The following is a 16,230-nucleotide window of genomic DNA, read 5'->3' as shown; positions in this document are numbered from 1 at the left end:
CTGGTCAGGGACCTCCTGAAACCAAAACAGGTGTCGGTGCATCACTGCACGCGAGTCCTGGGAAAGATGGTGGCTTCTTACGAAGCAATTACCTTCAGCATGTTCCATGCAAGGATCTTTCAGTGGGATCTGTTGGACAAATGGTCCGGATCGCATCTTCAGATGCATCGGTTGATCACCCTGTCCCCAAGGGCCAGGGTGTCTCTGCTGTGGTGGCTGCAGAGTGCTCATCTTCTCGAGGGACGCAGGTTTGGCATACAGGACTGGGTCCTGGTGACCACGGATGCAAGCCTCCGAGGATGGGATCAGTCACTCAGGGAAGAAACTTCCAAGGACAGTGGTCAAGTCTGGAGACTTCTCTGCACATAAATATACTGGAACTAAGGGCCATCTACAACGCCCTGAGTCAAGCAGAGCCCCTGCTTCAAAACCAACCAGTACTGATTCAGTCAGACAACATCACGGCGGTCGCACATGTAAACCGCCAGGGCGACACAAGAAGCAGGATGGCAATGGCAGAAGCCACAAGGATTCTTCGATGGGCGTAGAATCACGTGCTAGCACTGTCAGCAGTGTTCATTCCGGGAGTGGACAACTGGGAAGCAGACTTCCTCAGCAGGCACGACCTCCACCCGGGAGAGTGGGGACTTCATCAAGAAGTCTTCACACAGATTGTAAATCGTTGGGAACTGCCACAGGTGGACATGATGGCGTCCCGCCTCAACAAAAAGCTAAAAAAAATATTGCGCCATGTCACGGGACCCTCAGGCGATAGCTGTGGACGCACTAGTGACACAGTGGGTGTACCAGTCGGTTTATGTGTTCCCTCCTCTTCCTCTCATACCCAAGGTACTGAGGATAGTAAGAAAGAGAGGAATAAGAACTGTACTCATCGTTCCGGATTGGCCAAGAAGAACTTGGTACCCAGAACTACAAGAAATGATCTCAGAGGACCCATGGCCTCTGCCTCTCAGACAGGACCTGTTACAGCAGGGGCCCTGTCTGTTCCAAGACTTACCGCGGCTGCGTTTGACGGCATGGCGGTTGAACGCCGGATCCTAACGGAAAAGGGCATTCCGGATGAAGTGATTCCTATGCTGATAAAAGCTAGGAAGGATGTGACAGCAAAGCATTATCACCGCATATGGCGGAAATATGTTGCTTGGTGTGAGGCCAGGAAGGCCCCAACAGAGGAATTCCAGCTGGGTCGATTTCTGCACTTCCTACAGTCAGGGGTGACTATGGGCCTAAAATTGGGGTCCATAAAGGTCCAGATTTCGGCCCTATCTATTTTCTTTCAAAAAGAACTGGCTTCACTGCCTGAAGTTCAGACGTTTGTTAAGGGAGTGCTGCATATTCAGCCCCCTTTTGTGCCTCCAGTGGCACCTTGGGATCTTAACGTTGTGTTGGATTTCCTGAAATCACACTGGTTTGAGCCACTTAAGACCGTGGAGCTAAAGTATCTCACATGGAAGGTGGTCATGCTGTTGGCCTTAGCTTCAGCTAGGCGTGTGTCAGAATTGGCGGCTTTGTCATGTAAAAGCCCATATCTGATCTTCCATATGGACAGGGCAGAATTGAGGACTCGTCCCCAATTTCTCCCTAAGGTGGTATCAGCGTTTCATTTGAACCAACCTATTGTGGTGCCTGCGGCTACTCGGGACTTGGAGGACTCCAAGTTACTTGATGTAGTCAGGGCTTTGAAAATCTATGTAGCCAGGACGGCTGGAGTCAGGAAAACTGACTCGCTGTTTATCCTGCATGCACCCAACAAACTGGGTGCTCCGGCTTCAAAGCAAACTATTGCGCGCTGGATCTGTAACACGATTCAGCAAGCTCATTCTGCGGCAGGATTGCCGCATCCTAAATCAGTAAAAGCCCATTCCACAAGGAAGGTGGGCTCTTCTTGGGCGGCTGCCCGAGGGGTCTCGGCTTTACAGCTTTGCCGAGCTGCTACTTGGTCGGGTTCAAACACATTTGCTAAGTTCTACAAGTTTGATACCCTGGCTGAGGAGGACCTTGCCTTTGCTCATTCGGTGCTGCAGAGTCATCCGCACTCTCCCGCCCGTTTGGGAGCTTTGGTATAATCCCCATGGTCCTTACGGAGTTCCCAGCATCCACTAGTTCGTCAGAGAAAATAAGAATTTACTCACCGGTAATTCTATTTCTCGTAGTCCGTAGTGGATGCTGGGCGCCCGTCCCAAGTGCAGACTCTCTGCAATACATGTATATAGTTATTGCTTAACTAAAGGGTTATTGTTATGAGCCATCTGTTCACTGAGGCTCAGTTGTTGTTCATACTGTTAACTGGGTATGGTTATCACAAGTTGTACAGTGTGATTGGTGTGGCTGGTATGAGTCTTACCCTGGATTCCAAATCCTTTCCTTGTTGTGTCAGCTCTTCCGGGCACAGTTTCCTTAACTGAGGTCTGGAGGAGGGGCATAGAGGGAGGAGCCAGTGCACACCAGATAGTATCTAATATTTCTTTTAGAGTGCCCAGTCTCCTGCGGAGCCCGTCTATTCCCTATGGTCCTTACGGAGTTCCCAGCATCCACTACGGACTACGAGAAATAGAATTACCGGTGAGTAAATTCTTATTTTTGCCCTATTTGTTGTTTGCTTCACAATAAAAAAAAAAAACATCTTTAAAGTTGTAGGCATGTTCTGTGAATAAAATGATGCAAACCTTCAAACAATCCATTTTAATTCCAGGTTGTGAGGCAACCAAACATGAAAAATGCAAAGGGGGTGAATACTTTAGCAATGCACTGTAAGTGCACTCGTTGGGGCCCTTTCTTTTACAATCTTAAAGCTGGGACACTTATGTGGTATGTGTAAATATATAGACGTTATCCCCATAGGTAAAGATCCAACTGGCCACATCAGCAGTAAGAGTTACACTTTACTCCAGACTGGCCTCAGTTGGCGAGTTTAAACAGATGCTCAAGATGGATTAAATCGCTCCGATAAATGTAATTAGTCTGTGAGCTTTTACTCCATAAAAGTCAGTCTGTAACTAGGTCATCATCCAGTCCCCTTTTAATAATATGGGGACGGAATAACAATAACTAGGCTGTCCAATTCTATTTAAAGGCTGTGTTCATAAATACCAATGAAGAGGCAGAGTTTCCCTCACCTATAGCATTTAGTGAGGAGTTACCTGATTGTTCCATGAAGTGGGTGTTTCTGGGTGGTAACTGACCGTTTTCGGGGAGTGTGTGTAAAAATACAGGCGTGCCAGATAAAAACGCAGGAGTGGCTGGGGAAACGAGGGAGTGGCTGGTCGAATGCAGGGCGTGTTTGGGACGTAAATACAGGAACTAAACAGACTGAAGTGATTGCTAGCTAGGAGTAAGTCTCGATCTACTCTGAAACTGCACAATCTTTTTTTGTAGCAATGCTGCGATCCTTTCGTTCGCACTAAGCTAAGATATACTCCAAGAGGGCGGCGGCTTAGCATTTGCTCTGCTGCTAAAAGCAGCTAGCGAGCAATCAACTCGGAAGGAGGGCCAGTGTTAGTTAGGAAAGAGTGCATTTAGTCAGGGTTATATAGTACAAGTACCCTGTGATATACATCCAGTCTTTACTGTGCATTGTTATATTTATTGAGTGTATAGCTATACATAGTAATACTCTGTATTGCTAGTCCAGTACAGTTTTATTGCATGTCATAATTTCTGCATTGTACAATGGGGTATATGTTTTTTAATTTGACACAATTCGACAGTCAGACACCCTCTCGCCGGGACCCGAATTCGACATATTCAATAAAAAAAGGATTAGACAGTCCCGCTGTCGAAAAACGGACCAATTGACGATAGTGTGCGTCCTGGATTCGACTTCATGGACGGCACAAAAGTGTTTAAAAAACCCAGAAAAAAATGTGTGGGGTCCCCCTTCCTAAGCATAACCAGCCTCGGGCTCTTTGAGCCGGTCCTGGTTGTAAAAATACGGGGGGGGAGGGGAAATGACAGGGGATCCCCCGTATTTTAACAACCAGCATCGGGCTCTGCGTCCGGTCCTGGTACAAAAAATATGGGGGACAAAAGACGTAGGGGTCCCCCGTATATTTCACACCAGCACCGGGCTCCACTAGCTGGAGAGATAATGCCACAGCCGGGGGACACTTTTATACCGGTCCCTGCGGCCGTGGCATTAAATCCCCAACTAGTCACACCTGGCCGGGGTACCCTGGAGGAGTGGGGACCCCTTAAATCAAGGGGTCCCCCCTCCAGCCACCCAAGGGCCAGGGGTGAAGCCCGAGGCTGTCCCTCCCCCATCCAAGGGCGGCGGATGGGAGGCTGATAGCCAAGTGTCAAAATAAAGAATATTGTTTTTTGTAGCAGAACTACAAGTCCCAGCAAGCCTCCCCCGCAAGCTGGTACTTGGAGAACCACAAGTACCAGTATGCGGGGGGGAAACGGGCCCGCTGGTACCTGTAATTCTACTGCAAAAAAATACCCAAATAAAAACAGTACACACACACCTTGAAAGTATAACTTTATTACATACATGCACACCGACACACACATACTTACCTATGTTGACACGAAGTGTCGGTCCTCTTCACCAGTAGAATCCACGGGTTACCTGTAAATAAAATTATACTCACCAAAATCCTGTGTAGATCTGTCCTCTTCTGCTTGTAATCCACGTACTTGGCAAAATAATAAAACGCAAAACCCGATCCACGCACTGAAAGGGGTCCCATGTTTACACATGGGACCCCTTTCCCCGACTGACAGGACCCCCCGTGACTGCTGTCATAGAGGGTCCCTTCAGCCAATCAGGGAGCGCCACGTCATGGCACTCTCCTGATTGGCTGTGCGCGTCTGAGCTGTCAGGCGGCTCACTCGAGATACAATGTAGCACATAGGCGCTCCATTGTATCCAATGGTGGGAACTTTGCGTCAGCGGTTGAGGTTACTCGCGGTCAACCGCTGACCGCAAAGTTCCCACCATTGAATATAATGGAGCGCCTATGCGCTATGTGCCGCCTGACAGCTCAGACGCGCACAGCCAATCAGGTGAGTGCCACGACGTGGTGCTCCCTGATTGGCTGAAGGGACACTCTTTGACAGCAGTCACGGCGGGGGTCCCGTCAGTTGGGCAAAGGGGTCCCATGTGTAAACATGGGACCCCTTTCAGTGCGTGGATCGGGTTTTGTGTTTTATTATTTTGCCAAGTACGTGGATTACAAGCAGAAGAGGACAGATCTACACAGGATTTTGGTGAGTATAATTTTATTTACAGGTAACACGGGGATTCTACTGGTGAAGAGGACAGACACTTCGTGTCAACATAGGTAAGTATGTGTGTGTCGGTGTGCATGTATGTAATAAAGTTTTACTGTCACGGTGTGTGTGTACTGTTTTTATTTGGGTATTTTTTTTGCAGTAGAACTACAGGTACCAGCGGGCCCGTTTTCCCCCCGCATGCTGGTACTTGTGGTTCCCAGAATGCATAGCGCCTCCTCCTCTATAAACCCGTCTCCGTGCACAGGAGCTCAGTTTTGCAGTTGGTGCCATGCAGTAAGCAGGCATACAACAGGAGGGCTGCTCCAGCAGCCCTGAGAAGAAGCTTTTAAAAGAAAAATGAAGACTTAAAGGGCTGCAGCAGAGGCACTGTCTGTGTTAGATGTCAGTCAGACATCTCCTGCTGTACACTCCCGCGCCCTGGTTGCCTGGTACCTACAGCGGAGGTTCTGGTTTTCTTCCAGTTAGTCACACACATGACCGCTGTTCTGGATCGCGTGGCCGCACTCTGGGAGGAGGTAAATGGGTCCCCCCGGCGGGATCCGCTGTAAATCGCGATCCTGCGCGGCTGGTGGGAGGCGGGCTGCGCGCGCTGGCGTGGACACTGTGGTAGTACAGGTACCCCACTAGACCACCAGGGCAAGGGCACAGGTCGGTTTCCTCTCATAAACTGTTTTTATAAGCCCACAGTACCCGGTTGTGAAGTCCAGCAGGGGGATAAGGCTTTGACCTGTAGCCCCTCCCCCAGCCCCAGGGCGCCATTTAGAGTAAATGTTCCCACCCTGGAGCTGCATCTCTCTCTCTCACTCACTCACTCACTCACTCCCTGTCAGCGTTTGGGCACCATTAGGATAAGCTGAGCTGATCCTGGGACTGTTTGGTCAAATCCTCCTCTGTAAAGCCGCCTGCATGTCAGCGCTGTGCATTTTACAGGACACTTAAGTATTCTACATGTCTGCTGACAGTGGGGGTCATTCCGAGTTGATCGCTAGCTGCCGTTGTTCGCAGCGCAGCAATCAGGCTAAAAATCGGCAGTTCTGCGCATGCGTATACGGCGCACTGCGCACGCGCGTCGTACTTTCACAAAAGCCGATGTAGTTTTACACAAGCTCTAACGACGCTTTTCAGTCGCACTGCTGATCGTTCAGTGATTGACAGGAAGTGGGTGTTTCTGGGTGGTAACTGACCGTTTTCGGGGAGTGTGTGTTAAAACACAGGCGTGCCAGATAAAAACACAGGAGTGGCTGGGGAAACGGGGTAGTGGCTGGCCGAATGCAGGGCGTGTTTGTGACGTCAAAATAGGAACTAAACAGACTGAAGTGATCGCTAGCTAGGAGTAAGTCTCGATCTACTCTGAAACTGCACAATCTTTTTTTGTAGCATTGCTGCGATCCTTTCGTTCGCACTTCTGCTAAGCTAAGATACACTCCCAGAGGGCGGGGGCTTATCATTTGCTCTGCTGCTAAAAGCAGCTAGCGAGCAATCAACTCGGAAGGAGGGCCAGTGTTAGTTAGGAAAGAGTGCATTTAGTCAGGGTTATATAGTACAAGTACCCTGTGATATACATCCAGTCTTTACTGTGCATTGTTATATCTATTGAGTGTATAGCTATACAGTACTACTCTGTATTGCTAGTCCAGTACAGTTTTATTGCATGTCATAATTTCTGCATTGTACAATGGGGTATATGTTTTTTAATTCGACACAATTCGACAGTCAGACACCCTCCCGCCGGGACCCGAATTCAACATATTCAATAAAAAACGGATTAAACAGTCCCGCTGTCGAAAAACGGACCAATTGACGATAGTGTGCGTCCTGGATTCGACTTCATGGACGGCACAAAAGTGTTTAAAAAACCCAGAAAAAAATGTGTGGGGTCCCCCCTCCTAAGCATAACCAGCTTCGGGCTCTTTGAGCCGGTCCTAGTTGTAAAAATACAGGGGGAAAAAAGACAGGGGATCCCCCGTATTTTAACAACCAGCACCGGGCTCTGCATCTGGTCCTGGTGCAAAAAATACAGGGGACAAAAGACGTAGGGGTCCCCCGTATTTTTCACACCAGCACCGGGCTCCACTAGCTGGAGAGATAATGCCACAGCCGGGGGACACTTTTATACCAGTCCCTGCAGCCGTGGCATTAAATCCCCAACTAGTCACCCCTGGCCGGGGTACCCTGGAGGAGTGGGGACCCCTTAAATCAAGGGGTCCCCCCCTCCAGCCACCCAAAGGCCAGGGGTGAAGATGCTGGCTCACTACCCCCTCACTGCGGAGCTAATTAAAAATTGGGAAACACCCCCGCCAGTAGATTCGCAGGTGGTACGGCTGGTGGTATCCTCAGCTCTGCCGGTAACTACCGTCACGTCTCTGAAAGAACCGACGGATAAGCGTGTGGAGGGTTGTTTAAAGGCAATTTACACCCTAACTGGTGCTGCGCATAGGCCCACCATTGCAGCGACATGGGCTGCAGAGGCTGTTGAAGCGTGGGCTCAGGAGCTGGAGGCGGAGTTGCCTTCCAACGCTTCTGATCATGCTAGACAATGTCTGTCTTATATTGTCACAGCTTCTCATTACATTAAGGAGGCGGCCAAGGCTTCTACTACATCTATTTTGGCTCGCCGGATTCTCTAGTTATGGTCCTGGTCTGTGGATCTGGACTCTAGGAAAACCCTGGAGGTACTCCCTTTTAAGGGAGACATTCTTTTCGGAGAAGACCTCAACAAGATAGTGGCTGACTTAGCCACTGCTAAAACAGCATGTCTACCTAGTACTGCTCCTTCGGTGCCGAAGGCTAAAAGTACTCAATTTCGCTCCTTTCGTCCTTCAGGGAAAGCAAAAGGTCAGGTGTACCTGAAACAGGTTTTCACTTCCAAACCCAATAAGCCCAAACCCAAAAGGGCCTGGTCTGCCTGTCAGCCTGCTTCCAAAACTGACAAGCCTGCCGCATGACAGGGCGGGCCTCCCTCTCGAGGATCCCAGGGTGGGGGGCTGACTTCAAGGGTATACTCAGGAATGATTGAGGACCACTTCCGATGCCTGGGAACGGGAAGTCGTCACTCGAGGTTACGCCGTATCCTTCAAGAATCGCCCTCCCTCATCGATTTTGCCTGACAGACATTCCTTCGGATCAAGTGAAGGCAAAAACTCTTCATTCGGTGGTACAGTCCCTCCTGGACACAGGAGTGGTAGTACAGGTGCGTCTGGCTCAGAGAGGTAAGGGGTACTATTCACCGCTGTTTCTAGTCCCGAAACCGAATGGGTCCCCCTGGCCCATTCTCAACCTCAAGTCCTTAAACAAATTTGTGAAGGTCTCCAAGTTACATATGGAAACTCTTCGCTCTATTGTTCTGGCCTTGGAACCTGGGAATTATATGGTCTCCCTGGACATACAGGATGCTTACCTGCATATTCCCATTGCAGTGTTGCATCAGCAGTACCTGAGGTTTGTGGTTGGCAACCTCCATTACCAATTTCGGGTGTTACCTTTTGGTTTGACCATGGCTCCGCGAGTCTTAACCAAGGTCATGGTGGTAATGACGGCTGTACTCCGCCGCCAAGGGGTCAGGATCCTACCGTACCTGGACGACTTGTTGATCCTGGCAGATTCCCCAGAAATTCTCCTACGCCATCTGGATCTGACTACCCAGTTTTTGCAAGCCCACGGGTGGCTCATCAACTGGAAGAAATCTTCCCTGGTCCCTGCTCAGAGCATGGTGCACCTGGGGGTGTTGTTGGACACTCACAACCAGCGGTTGTTCTTGTCTCAGGAGAAAGTCTTGAAGCTTCAGGACAGGATTCGATGCTTCTTATCTCGTCCGCAAGTGTCGATACATTCGGCAATGCAATTGCTAGGTCTCATGGTGTCGGCTTTCGACATGGTGGAGTATGCTCAATTCCATTCCCGCCCTCTGCAGAAGCTGATTCTTGCCAAGTGGGACGGCCTGCCTCACCGGATCAGATCTCAAGTGATCTCCCTGTCTCCGGAGGTCCATCTGTCACTGAACTGGTGGCTTCAGGACCAACGATTGAGCAGGGGTCGTCCCTTCTGGATCTCCAACTGGGTCCTTCTGACGACGGATGCCAGTCTGAGAGGATGGGGCGCGGTGTTGGACCAACACTCCCTTCAGGGTCGGTGGACCAAGGAGGAGTCTCTCCTCCCGATAAACATTCTGGAACTGTGGGCGGTGTTCAATGCTCTGAACTTGGCCCAGCATTTAATATAGAACAGGCCTGTTCAAGTACAGTCGGACAACGCCACCACGGTGGCGTACATCAATCATCAAGGCGGCACTCGAAGCTGCATGGCAATGAGGGAAGTATCAAGGATTCTTCAGTGGGCAGAACGCCATCTGCCAGCCATATCAGCAGTATTCCGGGGGTTATAAACTGGGAAGCGGACTTTCTCAGTCATCAGGACGTACACTCCAGAGAGTGGAGCCTCCATCCAGAAGTGTTTCAACTCCTTGTGTACAGGTGGGGCCTTCCAGATGTGGACCTGATGGAGTCTCGACACAATCACAAGGTTCCGGTCTTCGGAGCAAGAGGATCCTCTAGGGATCTTACATATCTTACATATCTATAAGTTTACTAATATGCAAAGAGAAAAGACAACTCCTTTTTATGGGGCACTCTTACTAATAGTCTAAAACTTAACTTTTATTGAAATTGGACTCACGTTGACATACTACATATAACATATATTCAAATGAGACAATTAGTGGTGTAACTAGCTATGCCTCCAGAGATATCTCCCTGTAACATCCTCCTCGCTGTATAGATTGTAATATCCTAATTATTACAAATAAGTTTTAGACTATTAGTAAGAGTGCCCCATAAAAAGGAGTTGTCTTTTCTCTTTGCATATCAGTTGATTTGTTCTTCACAACTCAAGGGAGCACCGCCGGCTTCTCTATTTGCCAATTCAGAATTTTATCTTCCCCATAGGAAGTGGGTATCATTATAAGATATTGTTTTTTCTGTATTCCGGCTCATATGTACACTATACCTATATAAGGGTAGCTCAGTGCGCTTTTTTCTCCCACAACCAATCCAATATCTATAAGTTTATATAGATATATTATTTATTTTCCTTTATATGGTGCCACAAGGGATAGGCAGCGCCAGATTACTTAGTACATAAATAAGCAAAAGAAGAAAACAGTGACTTACAATTCAAGACAATATAGGACAAGTACATCGTGTATATATACATAGCTGCATCAGCAGACGACACTGAAATAAGTATCAGGGTGGAAGAAAACCAAGGGATCTGGTGTCATCGAAGGGAGTATGGAGTAGAAGATCACATGCGGGAAGAGGGCCTTGCTGACATTGATGGTGTAGATAGTGAGCGTGGGACAGAGGGATGGGTTTGGTGAAGAAGTGGGTCTTGAGAGCCCGTTGCAAAGCTATGTAGAGAGGTGGAGAATTCCAGAGAATGGGAGCAGCATGTGCAAAATCTTGGAGGTAGGAGTGGGGTTATCAGTAGACAGGATAGGTGGCATGCATTAGCGGAGCGAAGAGGATAGGCTGGAGTTCAAAGGGAGATAAGGTCAGAGATATAAATGGGAGAGGAGTGGGTGAGTGTGAGAATCTTGAATTCTCTGAAGGGGAAGGGGAGCCAGTGAAGGGCTTGTAAGAGAGGGGAGGTGGCCGTAGTAAGTTTGGTGAGGAAGATGAGCCAGGCAGCAGCACTGAGAATAGATTGGAGTGGAGAGAGGCATTTGTCAGGAATGCCAGTCAGGAAGAGAAAACAGTAGTCTAGTCTGGAGATGACCAGTGAGTGGATAAGGGTCTTAGTAGTATCCTGGGTCAGAAAGAGTCTGAACCTGGAAATATTTTTGAGATGAAAATGGCAGGTTTGTGAGAGGTTCTGAATGTGTGGTTTGAAGGAAAGGGAGGAGTCAATGATTACTTCAAGACAGCGCAATTGGGGGCTAGAGAATAGAGAATTAAATTGTGTGAGGGTAGGAAGATGATCAGCTCAGTCTTATGGTGCATACACACTGTGAGATTCTGTCTATGGTGGTCATTCCGAGTTTGCTCGTTGCCGTTTTTCGCAACGCCGCGATTAGGTGGAAAATGCGCATGTTACGCAGCGCGCATGCGCTTAGTAATTTAACACAAAACTTTGGAGATTTACACAAGCTGGAGCGACGTTTTTTCAACGCTTGAGTGATCGTAGTGTGATTGACAGGAAATGGGTGTTTCTGGGCGGCTACTCTGCGTTTTCAGGGAGTGTGCTAAAAACCACAGGCGTGCCAGGTAAAAACGCAGGAGTGGCTGGAGAAACGGGGGAGTGGCTGGCCGAACGCAGGGCGTGTTTGTGATGTCAAACCAGGAACTAAACGGACTGAGGTAATCGCAATCTAGGAGTAGGTCTGGAGCTACTCAGAAACTGCAAGGAATTATTTAGTAGCAGTTCTGCTAATCTTTTGTTCGCTATTCTGCTAAGCTAAGATACACTCCCAGAGGGCGACGGCATAGCGTTTGCAATGCTGCTAAAAGCAGCTAGCAAGCGAACAACTCGGAATGAGGGCCCATGTTCGATTTTCACTTTGCGATTTACCCTGAACTCCCCGGAGCCCAGCAGCACCGATTTTGACTAACTTTTCTTGAGATTTGGACTATATGTGCTAACGATTTTGGCTTATGTGAGATTTTGGCTTATATGAGAATTTAACTTATGTGAGATTTTGACTATCTCATTATAATAGTGGGACAACATTACAGGGTTGGGGGGAGTGTCTTTTTCGACTGTCAGCCATTTTTAAAACAGTGCATTTTTGCTCTGTGGCTGTGCACTGTGTGGTTGATTTAAAAAAAAAATTTTTTACAGGTACCCCATGGATTCTACATGGACAAGAGGACCGAGGGGCTGCGTGGGACACTAGGTAAGTATGTGGGAGTGTGTAGGGGTGTGTTAATAAACTTTTACATTCACAGTGTTTCTTTTGTTGTGGAACTACAGGTACCAGCGGGCCCTTTAATTCTCTGCATGCTGGTACTTGTGTTTCTCCAAGTACCAGCATGCGGGGTGGCTTGCTGGGACTTGTAGTTCCACAGCAAAAGACAATATTCTTTTTTTTACACAATTTTGTATATCAGCCCGGCACCCACCGCCCAGAGGTGCTGGGGACAGCCTCGGGCTTCACCCCTGGCCCTTGGATGCCTGGAGGGGGGGACCCCTTTATTTAAGGGGTCCCCACCCCCACAGTAAACCCCAGCCAGGGGTGACTAGTTGGGGTGTGTGATGCTGCGGCCACAGTGACCTGTATAAAAGTCTCCGCCAGCTGCGGCATCACCTCCCTGGCTAGTGGAGCCCGGTGCTGGATCCAAAATAGGGGGAACCCCTACTTCTTTTGTCCCCTGTATTTTCGGAACCAGGACCCGCCCAAGAGCCCGGTGCTGGTTGCTTAAATATGGGGGACCCCATCTCCATTCTTCTCTCTTATTTTTGCAACCAGGACCGGCTCAAAGAGCCCGAGGCTGGTTATGCTTTTGGGGGGACCTGCACATCATTTTTCTCTTACGTCCTAGAGGATGCTGGGGACTCCGTAAGGACCATGGGGTATAGATGGGCTCCGCAGGAGATAGGGCACCTAAAAAGAACTTTGACTATGGGTGTGCACTGGCTCCTCCCTCTATGCCCCTCCGCAGGAGATAGGGCACCTAAAAAGAACTTTGACTATGGGTGTACACTGGCTCCTCCCTCTATGCCCCTCCTCCAGTTAGATCTTGTGCCCAGAGGAGAATGGGTACACTGCAGAGAGCTCTCCAGAGTTTTCTGTGGAAAAATAATTTTGTTAGGTTTTTTATTTTCAGGGAGTCCTGTTGGCAACAGGCTCCCTGCATCGTGGGACCGAGGAGAGAGAAGCAGAGCTGGCTTGTTAAGTTGGGCACTGCTTCTAAGGCTACTGGACACCATTAGCTCCAGAGGGAGTCGGAACACAGGTCTCACCTGGGGTTCGTCCCGGAGCCGCGCCGCCGTCCTCCTCACAGATGCCGAAGATAGAAGCCGGGTGAGTATGAGAAGGCAAAGAAGACATCAGGCGGCAGAAGACATCAGATCTTCATGAGGTAAGCGTGCAGCGGTAAGCTGCGCGCCATTGCTCCCGGTCACACACACACAAGCAGGCACTGAAGGGTGCAGGGCGCAGGGGGGGCGCCCTGGGCAGCAATATTCCTCATATTTGGCATTGATAAGCATGGATTAGGCTGTGGCACAGGAAATCCGGTAACCCCCGCCATTTTTCTATAGAAAGTTGATGGGACCGAAGCCCGCCGTCGGGTGGGCGGGGCTTGATCCTCAGCACTAACCAGCGCCATTTTCTCCACAGAGACTGCACGAGGAAACGCTGGCTCCCTGTTCTCTCCCCTGCTGAGCTTCACAGGCGGGAAAAAAGAGGAGGGGGGCACTTTAGCGACGCAGTGAGTGGAGATTACAATTATATACATATAACAGCGCTATCTGGTCATATATTCCAGTGTTTTTAAGCGCTGGGTGTGTGCTGGCATACTCTCTCTCTCTGTCTCTCCTAAGGGCCTGGTTGGGGTTTTGTCCCCTTATAGGTAACTCCCTGTGTGCGTGGGGTGTCGGTACGTGTGTGTCGACATGTCTGAGGCGGAAGGCTTCTCCAAGGAGGAGGTGGAGCAAATGAGTGGTGTGTCCCCGTCGGTTGTGCCGACTCCAGATTGGATGGACATGTGGCATACGTTGCATGCAAGTGTGGCATCTTTACATAAAAGGCTTGATAAGGCTGGTTTAGGGGGGACATCAGGCGGTCAATCCTCAGATTGGACCGACTCACAGGGCCCGTCGGGGTCTCAAAAGCGTCCCTTAACACAAGACACTACTACCGACACGGATTCTGATTCCAGTGTCGACCATGACGAAGTAAAATTGCACCCTAGGGTGACTAAAACCATTCAGTGTATGATTGTGGCAATAAGGGATGTGTTGCATATTGTGGACGAACCCTCGGTCCCCGACACAAGGGTACACATGTTTAAGGAAAAGAAACAGATTATTAATTTTCCCACATCTCATGAATTAAATGAGTTCTTTGGAAAAGCTTGGGAGACTCCGGATAAGAGACCGCAGATCCCCAAAAGAATTTTTATGGCATACCCTTTCCCTAAGCAGGACAGGGATATTTGGGAATTACCCCCCATTGTAAACAAGGCCCTGACGCGCTTGTCCAAGAAAGTGGCGCTACCGTCTCCTGACACAGCGGCCCTTAAGGACCCTGCAGATCGCAGGCAAGAAACTACCTTAAAGGTTATTTATTCTCATACGGGTGCTCTGTTAAGACCGATGATTGCGTCGGCATGGGTGTGTAGCGCAATTGCAGCTTGGACAGATGAGCTGACAGATCAATTTGATACTATGGATAAGGATACTATATTCCTAACTCTAGCCCATATAAAAGACACAGTCTTATTTATGAGGGATGCTCAAAGGGACATTGGATTGCTAGCTTCTAGGGCCAATGCCATATCTATCTCAGCGAGAAGATCCTTATGGACTCGCCAATAGACGGGTGATGCGGATTCCAAAAAGCATATGGAAGTACTACCCTATTGCAGTGGCAAACGCAGGATTTGCATGGGGGGGTTTCCAGAACTGGGCGGAGCCAATCACGGGGGTGGGGACTGAGGTGACCCAGTATATGCTGGGTCCGTAAAACTAGTGTGTCTGTGTGTGTGTGTGTGTGTGTATATATATATATATCTACACATATATATATACACATATATCTACACACACATATATATATATATATATATATATATATATACACATACACACACACATACATATACACGGGTGGTCTTCAGTATGCCGGCGGTCGGGCTCCCGGCGACCAGCATACCGGCGCCGGGAGCCTGACCGCCGGCATACCGACACTTATTCTACCTCGTGGGGGTCCACGACCCCCCTGGAGGGAGAATAGAATAGTGTGGCGCGCGTATCGTGGCGAGCGCAGCGAGCCCGCAAGGGGCTCATTTGCGCTCGCCACACTGTTGGTAAGCCGGCGGCCGGCCTCCCGGCGCCGGTATGCTGGTCGCCGGGAGGCCGGCCGCCGGGAGATCGTAGTGAACCCATATACACATATACATAGCATATTAAACATGCATACATATATATACACACATACAGTACACATATATATACACATGTGTATATATATCATATGTGTGTGTGTGTTTATATGTATGTATGTATGTATATACATGTGTATATATGTAGGCACATGGATATATATGTACTATAATTAAAATAAAGTAAACTTTTATTGCACTTGCAAGTGCCACCAGGAAGAGACAGCAGGCTGCAGAGGACGCTAGACAGTCATTAATAATACTCATGCAGCTAAAGAAAAAGAAAAAAATATTATTATTTTTTTTTAGCGGAGGGGGGTTTCTGGGTACTCGGAAATCCCCCCTGGGTGCGCCACTGCTATTGTATTGTTTGGGGATGGGCTGATGGACCTGGTTTCCACAGCTACAGCAGGTAAATCAATTTTTTTCGGTAAAGATACGTGTACAATATGGTTTGTTGGTTCCGCACAAGCAGTGCGCTGTAAGGCCACACAAAATATAAATAAATATGAAAATAACCAATATGAATAGTGCTAGTAACCAAATCTTTGAATAGCACTTTACTATTGGTGGTGCTCCCAAAATACTTTTGTAGATTAACTACACATATATGGGGAAAGAGAAGGACAAAAGAATTCCTTTTTGGGAGCACTCTTATTTGAAAATGACAGTCAATCAAAGCAGTATAAGAAGAAAATATAATGATGAATAATCTAAAACTTAACATTTATTCTGTTCCTTTAAAATATCGACCTATATGGTCCAAATACTTAGAATCTCTATCTTGATTTCTAAATAGAAGATAGAAGTTGAAAATATAGATTGAGATAGTGAGAGTGGGTAGCATAGATATGCTCCACCAGTGTTATTA

This window comes from Pseudophryne corroboree, chromosome 1 (genome assembly GCF_028390025.1).
Source record: "Pseudophryne corroboree isolate aPseCor3 chromosome 1, aPseCor3.hap2, whole genome shotgun sequence".
NCBI lineage: Eukaryota > Metazoa > Chordata > Amphibia > Anura > Myobatrachidae > Pseudophryne > Pseudophryne corroboree.
This window is presented reverse-complemented; position numbering follows the sequence as displayed.